Here is a 12,027-nt window from a genome sequence, read left to right as displayed (position 1 = left end):
GTGTCGAAATAACATAGGAACAAGCAGTTACTGGTTATAGGTCTTGCTTGATTGGTGCAGAGCATGATGCCAGGGGCTACTTCTGATGGTGGGAGAGCCGAAAAGTAGATCAATAACCCTGCACCATGCAACAGTCAGAAGAAAACATCTACCCTAAAGTTGGGCACCTGGAATGTTTGGACAATGACCCCTGGCTTTTCTGACAACCTGCAGGAAATAGACGATGTGCGCAAGACAGCTGTCATCGACATCGAACTGAGTAGACTGCGGATGGACATTGTTGCCCTGCAAAAGACGAGATTGCCAGACATGGGATCTGCCAAAGAAAAAACTTCTCATTCTTCTGGCAGGGAAAACCATTGAACGAGACCAGGGAATATGGTGTTGACTTTGTGGTGAGAAATACTCTGCTGAGATCAATTGTTCCACCTACTGTGGGGAGTGAAAGAATCCTGTCTCTGCAGCTCCACTCATCAGCGGGACCAGTCACCCTCATCAGTGCATATGCACCAACACTGTCATCCACAACAGAAATCAAAGACAAATTCTATGACGATTTGGTGGCTACTATAAAAAAAAGTCCCTGAGAGAGAGCCGCTGTTCATTCTTGGAGACTTTAACGCTAGAGTTGGTGCTGATCACAACTCTTGGCCTACCTGTCTAGGCCATTTTGGCATTGGGAAGATGAATGAAAATGGCCAACGCTTGCTGGAGTTTTGCTGTTGTTATGGTCTTTGTGTCACCAACACGTTCTTTAATACAAAGCCTCAACACAGAGTTTCCTGGAGACATCCAAGATCCAAGCATTGGCATCAGCTTGATTTGATCCTCACTAGATGTTCTAGCCTATCTAGTATTACGATCACACGCAGTTACCAGAGTGCTGATTCTGATACTGATCACTCCCTGGTGTGTAGCAGAATAAAACTGCGAACAAAGATTGTATCACACTAAAAAGGAAGGAAGACCATATATAGATATCAACAAGATTCACAATCAAAGAAAACTGGAGAGATTTGCCCAAGCGCTTCAGGAAACCCTTCCAGGCCTGGCTGATGCAAATGCACCTGAACGATGGGAACACTTCAAGACGCTGTATATAACACCACCTTGTCCACCTTTGGCAAGAAGACCAAAAAGACGGCCGACTGGTTCGAAGCCCATTCGGAGGAGTTGATTCCAGCCATCGAGGATAAGAGGAGAGCTCTAGCAGCATACAAAGCCTGTCCTAGTGAGTACAACTTGTAGGCTCTTCGAGCTGCTCATAGCCAAGTCCAACAGATTGCCAGGAGATGTTCCAATGATTATTGGCTTCAGCTCTGCTCTCAGATACAGATAGCAGCGGACACAGGTAACATCAAGGGAATGTATGACGGTATCAAGCAGGCTTTAGGTCCAATACAGAAGAAATCTGCTCCCTTGAAGTCTACTACAGGCATGATCATCCAGGACCGAGCACAGCAGATGGAACGCTGGGTGCAGCACTACTCTGAGCTATATTCTAGAGAGAATGTAGTAATGGAAGAGGCATTAAATAACATTGAGTGCCTGCCTGTCTTGGAAGAGCTGGACAGTGAACCAACTTTAGCAGAAATAAAACGGCCTTGGATTCCCTTGCCTCTGGCAAGTCACCTGGAAAGGACAACATCCCCGTTGAAGTTTTGAAGTGTTGTAAAGAGATCATGACCACTGAGCTGTATGAAGTCTTTTGTCTTTGCTGGAGAGAAGGTTGAGTACCACAGGACATGAAGGTCTTTTCATGAGGAAATGAAGGGCACTGTAGTTTTTGATGGCTCAACATCAGATCCCTTTGACATCCGAAGCGGAGTAAAACAAGGCTGTGTCCTTGCGCCAACCTTGTTTGGGATCTACTTTGTTGTCATGCTGAAGCAGGTCTTTGGAACTGCAACAGAAGGTGTCTATCTCCGGACTAGATCAGATGGAAAGCTCTTTAATCTCACTAGATTGAGAGCAAAGACCAAAGTCCAACTGAAATGCATGCGGGACTTCCTCTTTGCCAATGATGCAGCCATTGTTGCCCACTCTGCTGAAGACCTCCAACAACTCATAAATTGTTTTAGCAAGGCCTGCCAAGACTTTGGACTAACTATCAGCCTGAAGAAAACACAAGTCATGTGCCAGGGTGTGGACTCACCTCCCTCTATTACTATCTCCATCCAAGATTTGGAGGTTGGTCATGAATTTGTGTACCTTGGCTCAACAATCTCTGACACTCTCTCCCTAGATGTCGAGCTGGATAAACACATTGGGAAAGTAGCTACCATGTTCTCTAGACTCACAAAGAGAGTATGGCTTAATAAGAAGTTGACGGCATACACCAAAATCCAGGTCTATAGAGCCTGTGTCCTGAGCACACTCCTATACTGCAGCGAGTCCTGGACCCTTTGTGCACGGCAGGAGAGGAAGTTGAACACCTTCCATATGTGTTGTCTCCGACACACTTTTGGTATCACCTGGCAGGACAAAGTTCCAAATATTGTAGTCCTACAACGAGTTGGAATTTTCAGCATGCGTACATTATTGAAACAGTGCTGTCTACATTGGCTTGGGCATGTTGTGAGAATGGCTGATGGTCAGATTCCAAAAGATTTCCTGTATGGAGAATTAGTGCCGAGAAGCCATCCCCGAGGGAGACCACAGCTGTGTTACAAGGACATCTGCAAGCGGGATCTGAAGGCCTTAGGAATGGACCTCAACAGATGGGAAACCTTGACGTCTGAGTGTTCAGGTGCATCATGGCCTGAAGAGACACTTGTACAACAGGCCGAGGCAAAGAGGCAGTCCCGAAACAAGCAAAACCAGGGAGCTGGACAGGGGGCAGATTTGTATGTGTCTTCAATGTGGAAGAGATTGTCACTCTCGAATTGGCCTTCTCAGCCACACAAGACACTGTTCCAAGACCTCCATACAGAGCACATTACCATAGTCTCTGGAGACTGAAGGATGCCTACTAGACATTAAGATATTGGATCATGTTATAGTTAATATGGATTTTAAAACTAAATTTCATTACAAAGAAGCAGAAAGATGGAGAATGGATTTAATTAGAGTAAGATAAAAATAAAATTGATAAAATGGAGAAGGAATTGAAAGAGGTATGGGAGATTAATGAGAGAGGAGGAAATAAAGAATGTGTAATATGAAACACTATAAAGGCAATTATATCTGGGCAAATTGTCAAGGAAGAATTTAATTTAAAAAGACAAAAAGCAGGACATAAGAGGAGATGAAAAAATTAGAGAAGAAATATATTGCGGATAGAGAAGTCCAGACTTTAGCAGAAATACAACCTAGAAGGAAAGAGTTAGATGGTATTGAAATTGAAAGAGTTCAAAGAAGGTATACTTGAGGAGAGAAACCAATGTTGCAACCTGCTCCCAACTCCCCAGCTTGAGGGCCCTGAAGGCTATCATGCATGCTGTCTTAAACAAGGACCAACACATCCAGCTGAGTTAGATGTCATCAGATAAGGAATGGGCAGGATGATGGGCTGTCCTCCCGTCTGAGACCCATCTCTCCCACTGGATTGGGTGAACAGCATTCTAAGCTTGCTTCTTCTGCCTTGGAGAGGGAGGCTGCATACCCCTTAAAGCTGAGAAAGGAGAATACGGAGCCCAAAGCTCCCCTATATGCCCTAAAATTGGAAGGGGGGAGTGAGTTGTATGCTCCCTTGGTGACTTCCAAGACACGCTCACTCTTTTAGAAATGGGTCTGGACTGATGCCTGCCTGCAGTGCAGGCTGATCTTGCCTTGCTGGGAACAAGCTAGAACCATGATGGTGTCATCAAAGTCTGGATCAAACTTGAATGAAAAGTTTATATTGACTGACAAACGTATGAGGACCAACCATCATTGTGAGAGGCTCTTTCCCACCCAACTAGAAACTCACCTCAAGGAAGCTCTGTGTCTGACTAAAGGAAAATCACTGTCGAATGGTTGTACAGCCTCTTGGGTGCAAGGGACATATGGTGTCTTCGAGGTCCCAGATAATCTAGCATATCCACCTCTGTTGTTTGGTAAGGAGGTGGTGCATCCCTTAAGCTTGAAAAGGATGAGAAAGACCCCGTCAGCACTGCATGCCCTAAACGTGGAAGGGAGCAACGGAGTCTTATACTCCCTGGAGCATCTCCAACTTCCAAGCTCCAGAGCTCTTCTGGGATTGAGGAAACCTGCCTCTGAGATGGTAATGTCCATGCCTGGAACAAACTTGGCTCAGAAAGTTATGATAGCTGACAAACAAACAAGGATCATTACTGCATAAAGAGCATGCACCAGCCATGCCGAGAGGACTGCCCATTTCCCAACCTAACAAAATGACCTGCCTGATGAATTATGCCAGTAAGGCTAGCCAAACTAGTAGGTCCTTTTTCATACCCTTTGTTAACCTGAGTCTGGCCACTGTTGTAGCAAGCCTGGCACAGAATGCACACTTGCAACTCTGGTAGAGTGCATTTTGCAGGAAGATCCCCTTGCTAGGTTTTGATAACTTTCACATCTTTATGTTCCTGAAAAGAAGAAAGGAAGGTTGATGGTGGCCAGCAGCAAACCCTTCTTGTCACCAACTGGGGTGCCCAGGTAAGTCTGGGCTCCATTTTAATACCGATGAAATTATATTGTATGGATAATAAACATTCCAAACAATGTTGAAGAAGTAATCAAATTATGGGTACATAAATGGAGATATACTGGGAATGTATAACAGTGTCAAATTTTTGGAAGCTGGTTTTTAATGAGATAAAAGCAATATCGCATCTAAATATGGACGTCCTCCCTAAAATTACATGGCTATCTCTCCTAGATGGTGTGCAATGTAAAGGGTAAAAGAAATAATTAACTTCCATTTCATTAACAGCAGCAAGTTTAATGATAGCAAAAAAAAGTAAAGAATGATTTTCAAAAAACTGAATGGTATAATGAGATTTGGAATATAGCAATGATAAGTAAACATGTGATATTAAAGAAAGGATTGCCATATTTGGGGAGATTTTATACAGTTTGTATTAATAAAAGGGAAAGGACAATTAACGACAGAAGAAACATGACAATTTAAATCCTGCATGGGGAAACATTTGTAAAAACAACAACCTACAAACAGTATTCAGGCCCACCACAAAAATACAACAAATGTTACAGTCAGCAAAGGACAAATGGGACCCCACCACCACTGCAGGAATATACTGGATACCTTGCAGTTGTGGACAGGTATATATTGGAACCACAAAATGCAGCATCTATGCCAGAATCAAAGAACATGAAAGACACTGCAGACTAAAACCACCAGAAAAATTATCAGTAGCTGAACATGCCCTGAAACAAGCTGGGTATGAAATCTTATTTCAAAACACAGATGTACTGGACAACACCAGCAATCATTATGTTAGACTACACAGGGAAGCCATTGAAATCCACGAACATCAGCAAAGCTTCAACAAAAAATGAGAAAGTCTAAAACTCAACAAAGCCTGTCTCCCATCACTGAAAACTACATCCTGCAAAAAGGTGAACGAACTCTACCCAACCAGAAGGACCAGTGATCACTGAATAATAGACTAGCTAACGACACTCATCAGTCACAGTGACAGATCATCTCCCCCTTATCACAACAATACATCCATAACAAAAAACACCCTGATAATCATAATCACCCAATCTCCTGAAAAGGACAAAAAGCTGATCCCACAGCTAAAAATACTCAATTATCCCACACACTACACCCTAACACAGACAGGGTTCTAACTCCTGTCCTCTGAAGATGCCAGCCACAGAGACTGGCAAAATGTTAGGAAGAAAATATGGCCAAACAGCCCGAAAAACCTACAACAACCATTCTCTATTATACTTTGTTTCATTTTGTTTTACATGTTTACCTCCAGCTTTCCTCTCTTCCACTTCTCTCCTGATGGAGACACTTACAATTCTAGCTGTGGCAGAGGATTTATGCTGTTATACTTTTGACTTTTTCTTAAATTGCCTTCTCTTTCTTTTATCTCTGTTACACTTTTGACTTGTTCTTAAATTGCCTTATCTTCCTCTTATCTCATGCGGAAATATTTCCACCAGCTTTTATCACTTAATTACTCAGAAATCTGTTACTTAGGCAAGGTATTTTTGAAACAAAGTTTTATCAAGGCTTCATGGAGATTTGTTATTCCTCCATATCTGAAGCCCAGGCAAATATGTGTGTGGTCCTTTTTTTTTTTTTTTTTTTTTTTGCATGGTGGGAGAGGTGGGGGGTTCTACTCCCCCTCCTCATGATCATGTTTGGAAGTAAATTTTCTGCAGGCCACTCTGATCTTTGCCAACATGATAATGTTTGGCACGTTTGTGTAAACCATCTTGAGCTTTGTGGTGGTATATTCATGTGTGTCAGCTAACAGTTTCCTTCTCTAATTCAATGTGTCACTACAGCTGTTGAAGGAAGATGTGATCGCCCACCTTCTATAGACAATGGAGACATCTTGGAAATGGCCCAGTCTGAATATATGTCAGGAGAAAAGGTGCACTATAAATGCCAAAACATGTACAGAATGGATGGAAATGCAGAAGTAACTTGCCATAATGGTCATTGGACACAACCACCAACATGCATAGGTATGTGTGTATGTATGTATGTATGTATGTATGTATGTATGTAGGTAGGTAGGTAGGTAGGTAGGTAGGTAGGTAGGTAGGTAGGTAGGTAGGTAGGTAGGTAGGTAGGTAGGTAGGTAGGTAGGTAGGTAGGTAGGTAGGAATGAATGAATGAATGAATGAATGAATGAATGGCATAGCAGAATACAGCATTATTGTATATGACTTCACAAAGAGAATATAAAATATGCATCCACTGTAAAAACTTAGAATAAATTCTATGAAATATTAACTTCCAGGTGTAATAATCATCAACAATGCTTCACTTTCAAATGGCAAAAGGTTTTGTTAATATAACAGTCTGCTCACAGGAATAGACATAGTATATACAAGTGAAGCTGATATTCCATATTATAAAGAGAGAACTAGTAACCAGCAGTACATAGGCTGAAATTCAGATTCTGTTGTCTTCTGCAAAAACTTGCACAAGAAAGTGTAGTTAGTTTCAACCTGAGTAGACCCATTTGTATGAATGAAACGTACAGAGGAGTTTGGCCTCCTCTAATTTGATGTGCTATATTAAGGAACAGAATTTCAGCCACAAAATATTAGAATTAGAAGGACTTTGAAGGTCATTGAGTGTAGCCTCCTGTTTGATGCAGAATAGCCACAGACAACTAAGCTCTTTGTGGGGAAAATTTAAAAAAAAGTTGAGGAAGGCTCCAATGAGTTTGATACAGATTTAATTCTTCAAAAACCTTCCAGTTTATGACTTGGGGGCATTGTGCTAACTTTTCACACGGAGGGCCACATAACATACTTGTGATATTTTTGAGGGCCGAGGAACATGTGCATGTGCGTCTGTACACACGTCTTTATGCACTCCTGTCCACCCGTATGCACATGCACACTTCTGCCCAAACGCATGCACTCACACCTGCATGCACTCCTGCATGCACACCTGCCCACACTCCTCCCCACCTGCACACACAACCACATGCGCTCATGTGCATGCACTCCCACACAACCACATGCACTTCTGCACACATGCATGCATGCACGCACATACCTATCTGCATGCATGTACTCCCACCTGCCGCACACACTTTTCTTTAAAAAAACAAAGGCACAAAGCAATTGTCAGTGCTGTTTCAACAAGTGTGAATGGTAGTGAGCACAACAGGGGACCCTGTAGACCAGTGGTGTCGAACTGTGGCCCTCCAGATGTTCTTGGCCTTCAACTCCCAGAAATCCTGGCCAGCAGAGGTGGTGGTGAAGGCTTCTGGGAGTTGAAGTCCAAGAACATCTGGAGGGCCACAGTTCGACACCACTGCTGTAGACCATTTTAACTGCTGCCATTGGTGTTGTCAACATTCAGGTTGCCCTTTGCTATGTAAATCTTGGCCTCCTCTCTCCTGCTGGTAATGTGGGCATGACATTGCAGAGTAATATTGGACCATTTCCTAGCTTTTTGAATCATGGGTACAGAAGCACAATATCCCACACTGATGAACCAGAGGGTTTTTTTAAAGAATTGAATTGTCTATATCCAGTCCTTCCAAAATCATTTTGAATGTGGATATTGTTTCTGCATTCACAATTTAAAATGCTAGGAAATTACCTTGGAATATCAACATTACCTTGGTATATCAAGCCTGCATTGCATGCAGGAAAAAGGATGCCAGGCTTTACCTTACACACACACACACACACACACACACACACACACACACACACACACACACACACACACACACACACACACACACACACACACACACACACACACACACACACACACACACACACACACACACACACACACACACACACACACACACACAGAGTTTTAAAATTGCCTTGTAAAATGTTGATTTGATCTGCTGCAGAATAGAATGGCTACACTCTCATGCAGTTATGATACTATATCAGTATTGCCTAAATAACACAACTGTTATGTAAAGATGTAACCCTGAACAGCTATTAATTTCCTAGCAGTTTTTGAATTAGAGCGAATATGTAAAGCCCTTAGTTGGGCTTTTGTTAATTAAGGCTCTGGTTGGAGACAATTTGTGAGAGTGAAGAAGGAATGTGGGTATAAAGGAAAGAAAAAGGTGACCTGCACCAGAGGGAATCTGTCTTCCTCCCATCTATTACTATACCGTATAAACTTTTCATATCACATGGACACTTGTCTTTTTAAAAAATCAACAAACCTTAACATCAGATACATTAATTGGTGTTCCTTCTTGCAGTTCCTTGTACAGCAAGTGAAGAAGACATGAAAAGGAACAATATACAGTTGAAGTGGAAATATGACTCAAAACTGTATTCAGAATCTGGAGATATTACAGAATTTGCCTGTAACTGGGGCTACCGTGCAGATCGTAATTCTCCTCCATTCAGAGTACAGTGTGTAGATGGCAGATTCGAATATCCAAGATGTGTAAGATGGGTATGTATATTGTGGTTAAAACTATAGCAACAAAAACTCCTTGCATTCATTGATTGAGCTTTAGAATCTGTGGAACCTGTAGGAGGTCATGTGCATTAGAAAAAGAATAACTTCCTTTATGGGTGAATGGGTTGGTCTCAGTACACAGAGATATCTCCAGATTGAGTGCCCACCTGAAACCCAACCCAATCACATAGGGTCCACTTTTTGGTTTAGATGTATGGCCTGAATGTTTTTGGTGTTCACATACGGTTTGAGTAACTAGCAAAAGCTAATTACATCTAGTTGACAAGGTGCTTGGGCATATCCTGGCCTTTTGCTTGGTCACATGCCTGGTTGGACCATCACACCTTGTCAATTAGCCCATGTAGGTACAGTGGTGCCTCGCATAACGAGTGCACCGTTTAATGATGAATCCACATAGCGATCTGTTTTTTGCGACCGCTAATGCGATCGCATTGCGATGTTTAGATAGGGTAAACATTGCATTGTGATGATTGGTAAGCGTTTCGCTTACCAATCTTCGCATTGCGATGTTTTTAGAACAGCTGATTGGTGGTTCCAAAATAGCCGCCGGGTGCACAAAATGGCCACCGCAAGTGTTTTTGCGCCCTGCCCTCACTTACTGAGGCCTCGAAAATGGCGGCGCTATGGAGGATCTTCGCTGAACTGTGAGTTTTCACCCCATAGGAACGCATTGAAGGGGTTTCAATGCATTCTTATGGGGTTTTTAGTTCCGTTTAGCGATGTTTCTGGATAGCGACGTTAATCCTGGAATGGATTAACGTCACTATGCGGGGCACCACTGTACTGTAATGGTTTCTTTATCCCTCGTTATCATGTCACTATCTATTTTTGTTCCTGTCTTCAGCTTTACAGGCTTTGGTCCTTGTCTTTCCTTTGGTTAGTTAGAGATAAAACAGAAGTATTTCGGCTGTTTGAGTTTGAGAGAGGAGTGGGAAAACTATTTCCAATGGTGCTCAAGTGATTTAAGAAAATATTCACATGCTGTATATTGTTTGTTCTTCTACATTGATATTTCTGAACAACATTTGCCCGCATTGCATTTTAAATCAGTAAAGGTCAAGAGGAGATAAGTTCAATCTTTCCACCCAGGACTGAGCCTGTACCATCCCTGGAAATGTGCCAAAATGTGCAAAAATACTGAAAAATCAAAAAAGGAAGAGGCTGGGGGGGGGACACAGCCCTCCCCCCCATTTTATTGCAAATCAGACACCCTTGGAGGCTTCAGGGAACACAACATGACTTTTTCCCAGATGGGGAGGGAGTGGGAGAGACGTGGCGGGCGCAAGAAAAAGTTCAGAGGCTGCCAAAACAGTGCTGGGGATGCATGCAGCTTGCAGGCTGCACTTTGGCTGCCTCTCTGCCATGGCTTAAAAACCAATGGTGGGATTTTTTTAAAAAAATACTGCCTCTGAAATGATAACAAAAGTTATGCATAGGCAGATTCATATGAATGAATTATTAGATTCAGAAGCAGAATATCAACATTTTAGAATATTTTATGTTACTTTACTCTTAACTCCCTTGTCTTAATCTGGTTCCAGAATGGGTTTTTTTTAGTACTATATTCTCTGCATGGTCAATTGGTTGTATCTAAATTGTTAACTACACTGAGAACAAACTGAATAGGTAACCTCACGTTGCAGTGGTTAAACTGCTGTACTGCAGCCCAAACTCTGCTCATGACCCGGGGTTCAATCCCACGTAGCCGGCGCAAGGTTGACTCAGCCTTCTATCCTTCCGAGGATGGTAAAAATGAGTTTCCAGCTCACTGGGTGTGGGGTGAAATGTGTAGCCTGCATAATTAACTTATAAACTGCCCAAAGAGAGTGCTTGAAGCACTATGGGGTGGTATATAAGCAGCACGGTTTGCTTTTTTGCTTTTGAAATTGCTGAGATTGAAATCAATTCCAAACTGTTCCCATTGATTTCACTGGGACTTAAGTACAGCTAACATTGTCTAGAGCCAGTTCTATATTATTAATATGCCATTTAGTTGTTCTTGGACACAATCCTGTTAGCGTAACTTGACATAACCTGGATCAGGCGCTGGAAACATTTAATTTAAACTTATGGAAAGTTTTCACCTCCTGTCAGGTTCTAAGGATTCATGTGTACTAATGATTGGATTCAGTGTCAGAATATCATCATTTTAGTAGATTCTATATGTCCATACTCTTAACCTCCTCATTTTTATCTTGTTCAGAAAACTTTTTAAAAAATCTTATGTTGTCTGTGTGTTTGACCAGTTTTATCTAACTCATTGGCTACACTGAGATCTTACTGCAACTGATGAGACTTTGATGTCAATTACTGATTTTTTCCCCACTGATTTCAGATTGACTCAATGAAGTTGATAGGACTTTAATTAGTCCTGACAAACTTATTTTTATAGTGAGTTTATTCCAAGAACAAGTAATTCCAGATGTACAAAGAAAACCAGTATGCATTGGAGTGGGAGGAAAGGTGGAGAAATCTTCATAGTCAGAAAATTGTATCTCCTCCAGACCTTGCAGTGGATTCAACCCCATTCACTCTTGGCTTGTTCACAAAGCATGGTAATTAGAGATGTCCATCAAAGTTGAAGAACCACGAATCTCCTCCCCATGAACCAACAAACCATGAATCAGTTTGTCGATTCTTCAGGGGAATCTTTTAGACAGCTGGAGGCTAAAAGAAAAAGGTGATTCCACAGCTGCACAGCCTGCCCCTCCTTCCCACTATCCCTGTTGCCTCCCTACCTTGGCTGCCACAGTCTGTGTCACCACTGCCACCTCCATCTTTGGAGGCCTTGGCCATGGCAGCTTCCGCAGCCACCATTGCTTGCTGCAATTGTCTATACTGCTATGGCCTGCCCTAAGGGAATCTGAGCTGCTCTTTGCAAAGATGGCGGCTGCGGTTTCCTTGCCCATTAGAAGCTGCAGCCACCATCTTTGCAAAGGGCAGCCAGTGTCCCT

General features: G+C 42.4%; 1 protein-coding gene across 7 annotated transcripts in view; it reads left to right on the top strand.

The window, feature by feature from the left end:
• Nucleotides 1-12,027, top strand: part of CFH (complement factor H) — a 275,435-nt gene that overhangs the window by 138,258 nt on the left and 125,150 nt on the right. For 3 of the 7 annotated variants that reach the window (XR_013544564.1, XR_013544563.1, XR_013544565.1), the window contains exons 21-22: nt 6,430-6,612; nt 8,847-9,046. The exons of the other annotated variants lie outside the window; for them this stretch is intronic. The gene's annotated coding sequence lies outside the window, so the exon portion shown is untranslated. The remainder of the gene's footprint in view (nt 1-6,429; nt 6,613-8,846; nt 9,047-12,027) is intronic. 7 annotated transcript variants of the gene reach the window in all.

This window comes from Pogona vitticeps, chromosome 4, assembly GCF_051106095.1.
Source record: "Pogona vitticeps strain Pit_001003342236 chromosome 4, PviZW2.1, whole genome shotgun sequence".
NCBI classification, from domain to species: Eukaryota; Metazoa; Chordata; class Lepidosauria; order Squamata; family Agamidae; genus Pogona; species Pogona vitticeps.
Note: the sequence above shows the minus strand (reverse complement) of the source record. Positions and strands in the feature narration are given on the sequence as shown.